The following is a 15,976-nucleotide window of genomic DNA, read 5'->3' as shown; positions in this document are numbered from 1 at the left end:
TCGACCTCTCAACCCAGACTCCACTTGTCCTCAAGGCCGGCGCTGGGTTGGCAGGACTAAAGTCAGAGCAGCCCCTGCTTGAGAAGGTCAGCCCCACAGCGGCCAGGGCGCCTTCCTTCCTCCAGAGAGGCATGGTGGGTGGAGCTGCGAACACGCGGGAGCCTCGAAGACCGCTGGCCCCCTGCCTGGGGCGGGATCGGGGCTTTGGGAGAAAGAGGTGGACATAGAATTGGTGGACTCTGAGAACTTTACCCTCTGCAATATAGCAAAAAACCTGACCAAACGTGTCCATTCTCTATTCCCAGGAAGATAAACGCCGAACTAAAGCCAGTATCTTACCGCCTCTCTACTAAAGGCAAAGCCCTCCTTCCAAGATCTTGGTATTGGCTACTCAGCAGTTGGCAGTTTTTCGGCCCTGAGGGCGTTTCGTTCAGTCTCTGTCCCATCAATTGCCAATAAGGCCCGGGAATTCTTTTGACTCCCGACAGGGGTTCTCCCCTCGGTCCTCTGCGCTCGGCCCCCACACACCCCTGGCAAAGTGCTCGCTGGCCTCGCAGACGCCGTCTTGAAATTAAGCTCTGGACGTGGCTACGCCACCTCTAATTCACTCCATCAGCTCGCCGGGGGGCACGTTTTTCTCCAAATTCTCTAAGGATTCTTTTCCCGCCCTTCAATAACCAGCCCTAACCAGGCTCGCCCTGCCCCAGGCGGAGTCCCAGGAGATGCCGGTTCGATCTTTGTTACCTGGGTCCTGTCCCAGGCCAGCAGAACGCAGCTGCTTGCTCGCCCCAGCAGCCCCAACTTAATTTTCTCCCCCTTGGGCATGTTTCCCTGGAAAATCCTCCTCCGCCCCATCCCGTCATCCCTAAGGAGTAAGGAAACGTTTGAATCTCCATAGAAGACGCTCATTTAAGTTCAGGGTAGGGCGGGGGGGGGGGCGAAGATTGCTTATTATAATTTGATTTCTCTCCCCTCGAAAGGATCCATCAGTGCATAAAGTGCAAGTTCGTGCGCTTTATTGACAGAGGAATTACTCGAAGGAGAAAAGGGACAGCAAACAGGAAAACAAAACAGCGTTCAGTCAAATGCTGAGTTTTTCCAGTTTTCCCTGAAGGTGTTTTTGCTGAAACGCTTGTGATTTGAACTTTCTGCAGATTATACATGGAGCTTAAAAAAAAAGAAAAAGAAAGGGGGAGTGGGGCGGGGAGGGAGAGAATGTGAGCATGAAATTTGTGTGTGTGAAGTGTGTGGCGTGGTGGGGGGGGTCGTATGCGGAGAGAAGGGCTTAGCGGTAGGGGCTGAGAAAGCAAGTCGAGAACGTAATGCAGGCTAATTGGCTTGAGAAATTTTGCAAACGCTGGAAAAGGTCATTGAAGGAGTTCGCTGCAGAAAAAAAATAATCATCTTAAAAAAGAGTGTCGGGCATGCGCACAGAGAGGATGCCATATTGGAATGAGACTGTAGTGGGAGCGGGAGGACGAGAGCCGGCGTGCGAGAGAGAAGGCAGCGGGCGGGGAGCGAGCGAGCGAGCGAGCGAGAGCGCGGGCGAACGAGAGCGAGCGAGCGAGCGAGCGAGCCCGGCCGCCCTCCACGGCGGCGCCCAAGGAGCGGGGCCTTCTTCCACACCGAGGGGTAGAGAAAACTTCACCAGGTAGGACGCCGCTCCGGCCGCAGTTCCCAGGCGCCCAGCCCGCCCGCGAGGTCTCTGGCCGGCAGGTTGAGTGCGCCGGTCAGTTTTTTTTTCCAGCTTATAAAAAAGGGTAGCTCGAGCCAGTCGGGGGTGGGGGAAGGAGGAAAAGAGAAGGGAAGGAGAAAAAAGCGACACCACTTCAGCGAAGCCCCAAACTCCGATTGCGCCCTAGGTTGTCATTTTTGCTTCCCTTTTCCCCTTCCACCGCGTTTCTTCGCTTTGAAAAGCTCAGCCTTGCGGGAGTACGTCCGTAGTTGCAAAGTGTTCTCCGCCGTGTGCAGCCTGCGTCTGCCGCGCAGCGGAGCCCCCACCCACGGCTCACCTTCCTCCTGTGTTCCCTCATTTTAGCCACGCAGCACCCCCTGCTATCCCTCGCTCCCCTCATCTCCTCCCCTCCTTGGTTTCTTTTTTCTTTTGGGGGTGTGTGTGTTTGTGTTGGGGTTAGAAGGTGGTGGTGGTGGTGGGGAGGATTGGAGAACAGCAAGGGGATTAAAAATAGTATATATGTGGAATCGCCCTTTTGGAAACATTTGTCTATGCAGCCAAAATGAAATTTTCAATAGTAGTTTCGTAGCCTGCTCCAGCATGGATGATCTTTTTGTTTTTTAAAGTAATATCCTGTTACTTGGGGCTTTCCTGTTGTCTACTCTCATATGACCTCCTTTCAGAATTACTAACCTGATCTGGCTCCGGAGTTTATTTTTTTATGTGTGTATATCTTGGTCAAATCCACCAAAGAACAACTGTTCAAACTGCCTGATATATTTATTTATTTTGACACGGGGCTGCGGGAGGAGATTAGCCGGGGAAAGGGGCGCACTGGGGGAGTGGGGGGTGGGAAGTGGCTGAGACACGGTTGCCGGAGACATGTTCAGAGCCTGATCCACACTTGTGTTTTCTTGGAAGCGCTACAACTGCGGTGAATGAGTATTTATACACCGCGTCAGTTTCAATATGGCGGGCCAAGGTGTCTTTTAAAAACTGAAAATAAAGGTTTTGAGGTGGGAAAAAATCCAACTAGAGTTGCCATCCCTTAGTTTTGACTCTCTTTGGTTACCCCAGGAGCTACTTTAGCGAATTAAATGGGAAAAAAGAGAGGGAATGAGCTGCCCTCGTTTTTTCCGTGGTAAGAGTGCCTGTGTATAAAGTCCATTGCTAGAGGGGAAAAGGGTGGAGAGGTGGTGGTAGGAGGGGTGCCGGTGGCTCGGACTACGGCATGCAAGCACCACTGCCATGTGAGCGTTTAGGTCAGTGTGCAGTGAGGGGGGAGGGTGTCAAAGAGATCCGCCCCCAATGTGTGTGCGTCTTATAGCCAGATCCTGCCATGATTTGACGTGACAAACTGATAACACATGGTGAAAAATACGAGGGCAGAGGTAATCATTTATTTCGGCTTTCTATGAGACAAGTTCTCTTTCTCCCGGTCTGTATGCTGAATCCTGTGCGGTTAAAGCTCCGAATAGGTGGAGCAAGGAGGTGCTTATTAAAAGGGCTAACTGACCATGGTATTCAGTGCATTCCGGCTTGAGGCGCCAGTAGGGTTTTGTGTGTGCAGGGAGGCGCGCTGCGCTTACCGGTAGGCTTCTGCTTCTCTTCGCGCCTCGGTGAGGTGGGAAGTGGGGGGCGCGCTGCGGAGGGATGGGGAGGGCAAAACTGGAGAGGCAGAAAGGCAAGGTCGCGCGGACCTCGGCAGAGAGACCACTAGGGTCGGGACAAGGAGTTGCCCTCGTTACTTTTCCGAGTTGCGTTATAGAGAAGATGGGGGATGGGGAAAACGTTCTCAGAAGAAAGTGTCCCTTTCTCAGGTTGGACTCCTATAGTGGTGGATCTGAGTGGGGCGTTCTCAGGCTGTGGCGGGCGAGCGAGCAGGGGCTGTTGGCCGGTATATGGTGCCGGACAGGGCTCTGGTGGGGAATTTGAGAGCAAAATAGAACCGGTAAGAGCTCGAGGGAAAGTAAGCACGCACCCCCGGGCTCTAGAGGCACTCGGTATGTCGGAAGGTAGCTTAGCTGGGAACTGGGGTCCCCGACAGGGGTCGCCCGTGGCCAGGACGCGGCCGCCTAGCGGAGGTCGAGCGGCGGTGTCAGCTGGAGGGACTTGGGGGGGGGGTGGGTAATGGGGGCCGCGCGGCGGCGGTAGCCTTGCGTGGTCCCCGGGGCTTGGCCAGCCTGGCGAGGGCAAATCCTGGGGCCCCTCTCCCGGCCTGCGAGCCTGACCACGCAGCTGTGAAGTTCCCTGAGATGTTTTTAAAATCATAGGGCTAGAAACGATTTTGCTGGCCAGGTTTATAATTACCGCAGTAACGTGGTCTCTGGGCATTTGCAGGGGCTTTGGAGAAGGGATCGATAAGGGTCAGCTCTACCTCCCACTTAAACGGACGCCGCGTTGTTCGAAGGGCCTGCCCCTTCGAGATGCCCGTGGGTGGGGGCAGAGGGAAAAGCGTCACTGGGATTGGAGACGCATCGGCAGATTTCCCTTTCCCACCTGGGCGGCGAGGCTGAGCGATTGGCAAAGCTCTGGCAAAACCGCGTTTGGCCACCTTGGGCAAAGCCGCACGGCACGTCCCCCGCCCCTCCCAGCCTGCGTTTCCCGCGCGTCCTCCCCCGGCACAGCTCTCCTGTGGGCAGCCTTGGCGGCTTTGCTAAAGTAGAAACCAGCCTAAAATGGCTCTTTGCTTGTAAACTGCAGTTTCAGCCGGGAACCCCTCCGCTCCTCCTCCTGACGTCGGCGCTGACAAGCGCACAATTAACTCCAACGCCCCGAAACCCGCGATTTTTTTTTTTTTTTTTTACCGGCTATGCCGTTGGAAGTGAATACACAATCGATTACAAAGAACATTCCACAAGATTGTTGCAGGGCCCAAGTTTTCCTTTCTTGTGCGGAGGAGAGAGAGGAGGGAGGAACCGAGACGAGGGTAGGAGCCAGGCCGACCACCGCCTCTGGAGCCGAGGGGGCTCAGGACCCTCCAGCGGTCCGGGGCTGGAGTACCTTCGCGCGTAAATTACCGACTAAAATCCCCCGCGGACGTGGATGTTGGCAGTGGGAGAAATCGCCACTCTCACTGGGTACATGTCTTTGATGGCGTTTTTGGTGTCCGGGAGTCCTAAGACAACGCCGAGAAGCTTGGAAAACTGTTCCCAAACTTCTAGAGACCTGCTTGCAGTTTCGCTTTCGGAATTTTCGGAATCTTTGGATTTCTAGAGTTGGGGTGGGATTCCGGGAAGAGTAAGGCGCTAGGGGCTGTGCTGATACTCGTTTCCCCTTTCGGTGCAATAGTCAGACCTTTCACGGATTCTGCTTTTTACCGAGACATTCCCCTCCGTTGCCACTCGGGACCCTGCCAGCCGTCGTTTGAAGGGCTGGGGCCCCCTCCGCCCCGCGTGCTGCCGCCCCCGCTCCGAAGAGCGCAGCCCCCGCGCCGCATTTTGTCAGCTCCAGCAGCAGCGGCGCAGCCGCTGCTGATCCGGAGCGGATTGGTGGGAATACGCCTTTCCTATGAGAGCCGAACCTGCTTTAATCCTGATCCATCGTCCCTTCCCTCCGCTCTTTCTCACCCCTCCTTTGCTCTTTCCTCACCTTTTGACTTGTCCGCTAGCTAAGGGAACTGGGAGAGTGATTGGCGTGTCTACACCAAGTGAATGGATCCAGGTTGGAGAACCGGCAAATAGGCTTAAATTTGGCATCATTTCCTGGGTATGCGTTTGGGGGTGGGGACGGATATTGAACGGGCAAAGGGGTGGGGGAGGGGAGAGGCCTTGGCGATGGGAAGGAATTGTTGGCTACCCTGTCCTTTGAGATAGGAGATCTGCTGCTTTCTCTCTACCTAAGCGTTAAAAGCGCATATAACTCCTTTTCCTCCCTGCCATAAAGAAATACTGTATGAAATCTTTATCTCAGCTCGTTGCTGGAACTAAGCTGCCGCCTGAAAGGAGGGGAGAAACACACCCATGCACACCCCAAATCCTCGATTCCCGCTCCAAAGTTTTTGCTGGGTGCAGGACTCATCTCTGGGTCAATGTAAAGCACTGCCCAGTGGCAGAGGGATTCGACAGCCCCCGTCCGAGAGAGTGTGATCAACTATTCTGTTTTGACACGTGTTTCTCTAGAATTGCCAACTGAGGCCTGCAGAGGTGAGAACTGTTCCCATTTTCCATTAGGATGCAAGCACCTTGGACCTCAAACAGGCCATCCCTCTGGGAGATGAGTTTCACTAATAATGGGAATTTCACTAATGTTTAGGTTAGTGTGCGTGTTTGTGTGGGGGGGGGGTAGGGCGGGTGTGGGGGGGTGTCGAAGAGATCCACCCTGAATGTGTCTGTGCATCTTAGAACTAGACCCTAGACCCTGCCATGACTTGATGTGACAAACTGCTGACAAGTGGTGAAAAATACATGAGGGTAGAGGTAATAATTTATTTCGGCTTTCCTTGAGGTGAATTCTTTTTCTCCCCGGCTGTGTGCTGAATCCTGTGCGGTTAAAGCCCCGAGTAGAGCGAGGAGGTGCTTATTAAAAGGCCTAACTGTCCACTGCATTCGGTAATTGATTAGAGAGTTTTTCCTCTTGACATTTTCCTGCAGAAATCATGGGCTAATTAAAAAAAAAAAAAAACTTCTAGTTATAAATAATAAGCTTCATGATTCTCAACTTAAAAAAAAAAAAAAAGCCAAAATTGATTCCTGAAGAAGGGAGCAATGCCTTGGTGATCTTAGGGCTCTCCTCTCCACCCTGTTCTCTTTTTATCATGAGACCTTCCATTACTTTCCTGGGAGTCTTAAACGTTTATCAAATCCCATTTCTGCTCATTCCAGCTGAGGTGGCATGTTTCTTCTTTCTGTACATTCCAGTGACCCCAGATGACTCACCAAATCTGAGAAGAAATGCGGAGTGATGGAAACATTGCTCTCAGCAGCAAGTGAATGAGGAGTCCCTGTCATTAATACAGGATGTTCGTGGGATCCAAGAAGTCCATACAATAAAAATGCAAACTCTCTAGGGCCTACACTTAAACCTAAAAGTTTTTGTCAGAATATCAACGTAAAAGACTATTTATTTATTTTTAGTAGTTTGAACAGAAGTGGTCTATGCAATTTGAATTACCTCCAGTTCTAGTTTACTAGGCTCAACATAATTTCTCTCCTAGTATTTCCTTATTTGGAACTTCCGGAGTTCGTGTAACTGTAGTGGTCATAATGAATTTTTACCCACTTTAAAATAAGAAACCGTAAGGTTTTACCAACACGAAATTGGGATCTCTAATTCAAGATACAGCTTGTAGTTTTTCTAACTGTTCTTATATCGACATTGCTTCCGTAGCAACTTTTTATTCCCGTTCTAGAAATAAAGTTTAGGGAAATTATGCTTGTCACCAAAAAAAAAAAAAAAAAAGAATGTCAACCTATGGATTCAGTGTAGTGATCTAGAATCTATAAGCCCTAGCTTGTAAAGAAGATTCCTGGCAGAAGGGAGAGGAAAAATCAGGAGGCCTGGCTTCTAGTTTCAGAGATGTTTCTGTCTAGTTGTGCGACCTTGGATAATTTACATCACCTTTCTGAGCCTTAGCTTTGTTATAAGGTCATTGGACTTGACTCTCATGCAAAGATCTTGATGTCTATCTTGAAAAAAAAATCTGTGATTTGATACATCGGTGATAATAGACTACCAAGTGATTCATCTTTCAGACTCTCCTCTGAAGAGTTATGAAAACACTGCTGTCCTGGTTGACATTAAGAAGAGAGGATGTCTGTGAAAGCAGTTGATGAGTTGTAGTTCGCTCTGCAGAAATGCTGTATTGTTAATTATATAAGCTCCACATGGGGTCATGATTCCATTTGTGTTCTGGAAAAGGTGAAGTGTAGAGAAATCAAAATTGAGGCATATACAAATGTAGCTTTCACAACCCACCCCTAATAATGGCACGGACTGGGCTAAGTCAGCATGACTTTGAATACAAGACATGAAGAAATACTTGATTTTGCTCTACAGTTCCTAGGACTAAAAGGGATCGTTCCAAATAGAACTCTGTATCCAACCGTTCCAGTAGAACTTCCAGATAGGATGGTGTTTGGACCTCATTTGGTGATATTCATAGTGTAATTTGATGACTTCAGCCCTTCTGGTAACCTAGTGAATGAGAGAATCAGATCTGAAGTTCAACGCTTTCCATTCCCTTTAGGCCAAACCACACTGCAGTACTTCCTCTTTGTAAGACTAAAAATTTCCTGGGCTAATTCATAAGAAAAATTATCTTCTTGGTTAAAACAAGTGTTGGCTCTGTTTAGGTCAGTGTAAGCAAGATGTTTGCAGGTAGGATTGTAAATATGGGAAGATCCTCAGCCTAGAGCTTTCAGTATAATAAGGAATGTTACAGGATTCATATAAAGTTACCAAGTAAAATTCTTAGGGATTGGGTTTGCTTGTTTAGTTCAACAGTGGTCTGGTTAAAACGTGCCACCATCACACTACCCATCTGGTTAATCTGTAGTGAATTTTGAAAACTGGTAATACTTTAGCATACATTGATAGTTAAGGGCACTTGGATTATCCATAAGATGAAACTAATCAAAAAGTTTTGCTGTCTTGCCACATAGGTTTCCATTCATATGATAACAGAGATGTCTTTGACACTGATTAAAGAAAGAATCCTTTGTGCTTTGTTTCATTCGTTTTTGATTTAGAAAAAAAAATGATACACTTTGGTAGATACAGTACCCATAGCGCTTGTTATTAAAGCATTTGGTGAATTCTGCAAAGTAGGAAAATACTGTCAGTAGTGGTGACTGGAGGAGTATGGTGGGGCAGGTGAAGTTGGAGCACATTTTTGTTTGTGTCTTTAAATCTAAGATGTGTCTCTTATAGGCAGCATATAGACTGATCCTGTTTTTTATCCATCCTGCCACTCTCTGTCTCTTTATTGGTGCATTTAGTCCATTTACATTCACTGTAATTTGGAGCACATTTTTATCCTGTGTATTTTCCCCTGTAGTTTTATTGGCTGAGAAAAAGATATAAAAAGATACTGAAGTGTACCTTCTCTACTTTCAGCTATATTTGGCAAGTTTTTTTTCTTTTTCATTTCAGTAAAAATTAAAGTGTGAACTGAATCACTGTAAGCTATGAGTCTGAAATTCCAAGTGTAAGTTCCTATAACGTCTCATTTTAAATACAGTTTAAATGAACACCTGTAAGATGCTCATTTTAAAGCATTTGGGTCTGTAGGTCTAGGGATTAAAGATGAAAGGATTGTGGGATTAATCTGATTTGGAATTATCTATTTACTCTAAATAATTAAAAAAAATAAAACTAATAGCTACTTAACTAAACATCTGTTTAGCAGCCACTGTTCTTATTGCTTTACTTTTATATTTCATCTACTTTTATGCAAGTTTTACCACCTGCATTTTATAGATGAGGAGGCTGAGGCTTTAGAGGGGCCAAGTAACTTGCGCAAAGTGACACAACTGGCAAGGGAGTTAGCTTGGATTTGAATCCTACTTTTATATAGTCTTGAAATTGTAACTACTGTATATTGACTATGGTGCAGTGGTTAAGAGCTCGGCCGCTAATCAAAAGGTTGACAGTTCGAATCCACCAGCTGCTCCTTGAAAACAGTATGGGGCAGTTCTGGTGTGCTCTTTAGGGTCACTATGAGTTGGAATCAACTCAATAGCAATGGGATTGGTTTGAGTTTTTTATATAGTCTTGAAATTGTAAGCACCCTATACTGAGTGATTACTATGTGTGGGGTTGCCATGAGTGGTGGTGGGGCAACTCGATGATAGCTAACTACTATGTGTGATGCATAGTATACCTAGCCCTTTAAATGCGTTAGTTTATTTAATCTTTACAGGTGGTTGCGATTATCTTCATTTTTTTGATAAGGAAATTGAGTCTTTGGAGGCATTATACAAGGTTATTTAAATCGGTTTTTTTCTAGTATTTAATTTTGCAAGGGAGTAAGACTAGACAGTTTTCTTGTTGCATGTAAATTCAGGTGGCTGTAGGAGAGCAGAGCTCTTAAATGAAGCGTAAATCAGTCTTTAAATGTAGAAGTGAAAATACTCAGTGTTCGTGGGTTAGATTAGAACGTTGTTCACTGGTATGTGAACTGACCATTAAAGATTTTGAAAGTGTTGACTTTCTGAAATCTCATCTCGATTAGGAAGAAAAGAAAATATATATGTATATATGAATCAATTTTATTTTTACACTTCTTCTGGGAAAGATGCTGTCACACCAACGTGGGTAAGAATAAGTATTAAACATTCTCAAGTCTTGGAAGAAGCGGAGGGTAGAAATCAAAAAAGACACCATTGAGATTTTCCCTTCTAAACAGTGTTGGCCATTGTTGAGTAGAGTTTTAGATTCAACTTATGTTTTTGATCTTTTATTGAATTATTTTCTTCTCCTGTAGAAAACTGAAGACAAAAATCAAAAGCTACTTTTCATGTGAGCGCTATGTAAACGCTGTCCTATGCCTCCTCTGTTCTGAGCAGTTGGTCACAGGCCCTTCTCCTAGTACAGTTGACCTCAGGCTGTGAAGCTGGCAAATCAAAGGTTCTTTACTCTATATGAGTAGAAATTAATTTCCCTTCATTTAAAACACAAGAGCAAAAACTCCGTTTTTGCCCAATCCAGGTAGCTGAATTTTCAGAGAAACTGGCTTTTGGCATTGTTTTAGAAATTCACTTAATATGGGGGGAGAGGTAAATAAACTGTAGTCTGATGGTTATAGTGAACCAGATCTTGGGACTTCAGAGCCCTAGTTCTGACTCAAGGAGCCGTGGTGGAGCAACAGTTAAGTTCCTGGCTGCAATTGGAAACCTTTGAAAGGTTGGAACCCACCCAGCCGCTTAGCAGGAGAAAGACCTGGTGATCTATTCCCATAAATATTAAAAACAAAACAAAACAAACAAAAAAAACCAAACCCACTGCCGTCGAGTCGATTCTGACTCATAGCAACCCTATAGGCCGTAGTACTTAACCACTATACCACCAGCGTTTCCCCCATAAAGATCACGACCTGGCAGATTCTATGGGGCAGTTCTACTCTGTTACGTGGGCTTGCTGTGAGTCGGAACTGATTCAATGGAACCCAACAGCAGGAGCAACAGTTCTGGCTCAGAGTGTTGGTGTGACCCCGACTAAGTCATTTAACTTTAATCTTCAACCCTCCCATGTTTGGATTTTTTTTTTTTTCTTTCTGTGATGAATGGCAGAATAGAATTCTTCCTGGGTACAAATGTATTTTTAAAAACCTGGTTTACAAGGTAAAAGATATGTGTAATTACCTTTGTAGCTTTGTGACAAATATTCTTTTTATTAGGGAAAAACCTCTGATTCCCTTACAAGGTACCTACTTAACAATTGCAGAGGAAACTTTTGTGCTCACAGTCGTTTTTTCTTTCCCCTCCCCAACATCTCCACGTTGGAAAAGATGTTTACCTCAGGGTGGTTTTTTTTTTTTTTTTTTTAAATTTTTTTAAAGCGTTATGTACTCAATAGTCATCTTGTCTATGTACTAAACAGAAAACACAGGCATGTAACATAAAAGGGGATCTGTCACTTGATATGAATGGTGCCAATTGGTGCGTGGCTTAGGTTAGAGTTCTTCAATTAAAAAAGACAGACATTCATAAGAACTGTTCTTAACAGCCTTCCAGTTGGTACATTTTCTGAAAGAGACACATTATTTATGTGGAGAGCTTGGAGAAATGGTCCGTAAAATGGCATGTCCTCGAGATAGCGGCAGCAAATGGTTTGGCAAGTCGGGGAGAGAGCAAAAAATACACTGCTAAAATTTAGGTTGTATCCTGGTGATCCACTCCCGTAAAGATTACAACCTAGGAAACCCTATGGGACGGTTCTACCCTGTATCTTATAGGGCTGCTAGGAGTTGGAATTGACTCAGTGGTGCACAGCAGCGGTGTGGTGTGGGCATTTCTTTCTACAGGGAAGAAACTTGATTTGTCTAAAGGCAGAGCGGCGGGGAAGAGGAATCTTACAAAGAGGGAGCTGGGGAGGAAGGTGAGGGTTTACCTGGAGATAGTTAACCTGCAGTTGTATGACTGGAGGTCAGGATAAGAAATCTAGAGGGCCAAGGTTTAGTTTTCCAGGCAGTCTGCTCTTTTTAGTGATAAATATCATTGTTGGTATTAACTCTCTAAGTTGAACTTCATCTGCTTATAGAGACGCTTCGATCGTAATTATTTTTTCTTAATGCTTACTTTATTTATAAACAAGCAAGTTCAAGTCATCGTTAGCAGTAGATATAAAATCACTGCTCCAACTCTAGGTATATGTTGAAAGCCGTAGATTGGGCCATGTTTTGCTCATTTTGCCGAAATTTGTTTCCTAAGATTTACACTGACAAGTCAACGTGATTTAGTTGTTGAAAGCCGTAGTCCTTATCCTACGCATTTTGTCATTGTTCACCCTGCTTGGAGCCTTCAGCTTCAATATTCTAGCCCAATTAAGAAGAGGCTTTTAGAGTTTCAAGGGTGTGTTTGAGAGACTTGCTGTTCATTTTTTTTTTTTTTTTGGAGGTGGGGAGAAGTTGAGGAGGGATGATTTTTCAGGTGTTTATTCTGTGGTAGGTGAGATTCCTAAGGATTCAATATTTTATTCAGATTCTGTCTGCCTCATATAGACATTTCCAAGGAGAGAGCTAGGCTGACTCTTCTGAGTAACAGTAACATCAATGTGCTAATTAAAAAGGAAAAAAAAAAAGTTAAGTAAAAGGTTTAATACTGAAGCTGATGACAGTTTTCGAGATCCTTTGAGGCCTTATGCCCTGGCGTAGCTAATCTCTGCCAAGTGTGCTTTCTCTTGATTTTAGGCGAGGAGATATGAACAGTTGGATGCCATCATTTTCATAAAAACTGACAGTTGTAGAACACTTTTTTTTTTTCTTCTGCGTCTCTTCTGTAATCTGGTGTCTATAGCACTATTATTTAACTATATAGCCAACTCTGCAATTGAAGGTACCAGGGTTGTACTCCATGCTGCTGTCCTGTTTGGAGGCAGGAGAATGGCTCTATGTAAAGTAGCAGGCAATATATAAAGTATTGAGATTTGGTGCTTGTCATTCATTGTCATTAAAAAAAAAAACAATAAAAAAACTGTGACTTAACTATGCTTTGGTCTTCCCAGCTAGCTGTATAGTAACACAGAACATTCTCATCTCTCTTGCTTTTTTTTAATCCTTCTCTGACTAAACTGTTGTGGCTTAGTACAATTTATCAGATTAAGTCTTTGAGTAGCCACCTGGGCATTTAGGACTATTTGTCAACTAGCCACATCTTTTCTGTCTGTTGTGTCCTGGCCATTTCCCAGTTCAGACTCTGGGACCAGTGAGGCTTATCTCCCCGTTGTCCATCTCTCTCAAGTGTCCAAGCTTCCCAAGCCTGAAGGGCTCCCTACTTCTCCTTGTTCAAGCCTTATTTTCACAAGGCCCAGCTCAGGACCTCCCTCTTCCATGAAAAATTTTGTAATCCAACTCAAGCCATGGTGACTGTTTCCTTCCTTGAGTCACTATTCCATTCTAGTGGATGTAGAATTATTCTCTTCTGTCATATACACTAACATGTTGCCGTCGAGTCAATTCCGACTCATAGTGACCCTACAGGAGAGAGTCAAACTGCCCCATAGGGTTTACAAGGAGCAACTGGTAGATTCGAACTGCTGACTTTTTGGTTAGCAGCCGAGCACTTAACCACTGTGCCAGGAGCCCTGGTGGTACAGTAGTTAAAGTGATTGACTCTTAACCGAAAGGTTGGTGGCTCGAAGCCACCAGCGACTCTGCGGGGGAAAGACATGGCAATCTGCTTCCATAGAGATTTATGGCCTTGGAAACCCTATGGGGTCATTATGAGTCGAAATTGACTTGATGGCTATAGAATCATATACACATAGTTTTAACAAGGAAGGCAGGTGAAAATCCAGATTGCCTGAAATGTTTGCGGGGGCGATAAGACTAGGAGGCATTTAGAGCAGTCCTTCTGTTTCGCAGATAAGGAACAGTGTTGCTTGTATGGTTAACAGGCCAAGAGCACAATCCGATAAGTGATAACTTATATTGCAGTACAAGCCCATGTCTTCTGCTTCCCCATGTCGTGTTTGTTACGTTTCCCGTGTGCTTTATAGCCAAAGTAAATTAGAGTGTTTTTATTTACTTTACATAGTGATTTGCGGTCACACTCCAGTAAAGAGTAAGCTTCCTTCATGCATTTAAATGATATAATTTACCAAATTTGATTTATACCCAAGTTTAAGACTATGTCTTTGGCTTAAAATAAACATAAAAAAGCTGAAATGCTTTTCAGTTGTTTTATGAATCCCTCACTGGATTGCGGAGCTCTGTAGGCTGGGCTTACTTTTTTGGCTGCGTGGAGTTGGTACCTGTCATTGTTTGTGTCTTGGTTGACTACGTAGAAGGTGCTTCTTTAGGCATCTTCAGCTTTGTGGCATCTTTCAGGCATAAGTGCTGTGCATCTGTCTGGCCTTTCCACTCAGAAAATTAGGCAATGATTATTAGACATTATCTCTGCATGTCTAAGTTACAGAAGGATTCTGTGTAAGGTTTCTTTATCTTTCGTGTTCTCGTGACTGCATACAACACATGGTCTAAAAGGACTTCTGTACACGTGTGTGATGTGAAACACAAATCTGTTGTGGAATAGCAGGTTTCCTTAGTTTTGTTACACACTTGGATCGATACTCTAATTTATTCCTCCTAATAACTCTTTTTTAATACTTGTAAGTAAAGGGAAAATCCTATGTTTCTGGTTTGTTCAGGATGTCAGGGCCAGGTGTGTCTATGTTTGTGCTAATTCTAAGACTTCTGCTTCTTTTATGAGACACTATGACCAAGCATTTCTGTGTCATGTGTTTCATGTAGCTCAGTCATTTGCTTACCCAGGATGGTATAATGGTTAATGTTGTGTGTCCACTTGGCTGGGACATGATTCTCAAGTGGTTTGGCAGTTATGATATACTTTGGCAGTCGTATGATGTTGTGATGACTTCCATGATGAGATTTGACATAATGTGATCCACCGCCATGTTGGGATCTGCTGTGAGTAGCCAGTTAGTTGAAAGGGAGTTTCCTTGGGTGTGTGGCCTCCATCAAATGTAAGTAGACATTCTGGCCATTCTGGCAAGGCTCCTGGGCTTTTGCCTGCTCTGGATCCTGCAGCTGATGAATCTTGGGATTCATCAGTCTTCGCAGCCTGTGAGCAAGAGCCCCCTGCTCTCTGACTTGCCAGTCTTGGATTTGGTATCCCCTGTGGCTCCGTGAATCAGGAGAAGCCTCTATCCTAACCCATAAACTTGGGGCATTCCAGCCTCTACAATCATGTGAGCCATTTCCTTGACATAAATCTCTCTCTATATATATATTTATACACTTTACTGGTTTTGCTTCTCTAGAGAACCCAGCCTGAGACAGATGGTGTTTATCTTTGTGGCTTGGATGCAAATTTATGGCACCAAACCAAAAATCCCGTTGCCCCTCGAGTCAATTCCCTTTCATAGTGACCTTGTAGGACAGAGAAGAACTGCCCCTGAGGGTTTCCAAGGAGTGGCTGGTGGATTCGAATTGCCAAACTGCTGACTTTTTGGTTAGTGCACAGGCTCGTAACCACTGGGCTGCCGGAAACCTATACTGCTATCTTGATGCAAAGATCTGTTGCAGAGTAGTATTTAGTTGGGTATTTCCAAGCCTAATCCGTTTTTATAGTAACGAAGTAGTTAATAGTACAAAAAAATATTTGTAAGTAAATAAAGAACTTTCAAGATGGTGCACAGGAGGTCTGCACTTTTCGCTGGGCTTTCTCTTCTCTGGAGCAAGCAATGTGTATGGTTTTTATTTTTCTTATTTTGCGCATATCCATTTTTGAACAACTGATTTAACTCACTGTATACTCATGTGTAATACATGGTGTTTGATTGGAAGGTTAAAAGGTGACGGAACCACGAATTAGAAGACACAATATGTTATTGTGGGAATAGTAGGCTGCTGCCAGCCCTGGTATCTTCTCCTGGACGGCCTATTATCCCCAGCATTTCTTACTTCCTAGTATCGAGGTATGAATCTGATAGTAAAAAATTAGCATTTCTTATGGGGAGGCAGTTTGTGTCGGATTTCAATCTATTTTGAGTGAAAACCAATGAAGCCTGGTTGAAAAATGGTGAGCAAATTGCTGTCCTAATCAGGGTAAATCAAGCTCTGAATATATGGTGGATGGCAAAATTCCATAAACCTTCTGCCCCAAACAATCAGTTCATCTC

The 15,976-nt window shown here is 45.1% G+C and overlaps 1 protein-coding gene across 6 annotated transcripts in view; it reads left to right on the top strand.

Moving 5' to 3' along the window:
- The first annotated feature begins 1,351 nt into the window (after window positions 1–1,351).
- The window catches only part of SFMBT2 (Scm like with four mbt domains 2), a 265,533-nt gene continuing 250,908 nt past the window's right edge, over window positions 1,352–15,976 (top strand). The window contains exon 1 of one of the 6 annotated variants that reach the window (XM_023548945.2): window positions 1,352–1,651. The gene's annotated coding sequence lies outside the window, so the exon portion shown is untranslated. The other 5 variants (XM_023548940.2, XM_023548942.2, XM_023548944.2 and 2 more) reach the window with 5 other exon arrangements.

Source organism: Loxodonta africana, chromosome 4 (genome assembly GCF_030014295.1).
Source record: "Loxodonta africana isolate mLoxAfr1 chromosome 4, mLoxAfr1.hap2, whole genome shotgun sequence".
Taxonomy (NCBI): domain Eukaryota; kingdom Metazoa; phylum Chordata; class Mammalia; order Proboscidea; family Elephantidae; genus Loxodonta; species Loxodonta africana.
The sequence above is the reverse complement of the archived record's forward strand: the minus strand, read 5'-3'. Positions and strand labels throughout refer to the sequence as shown.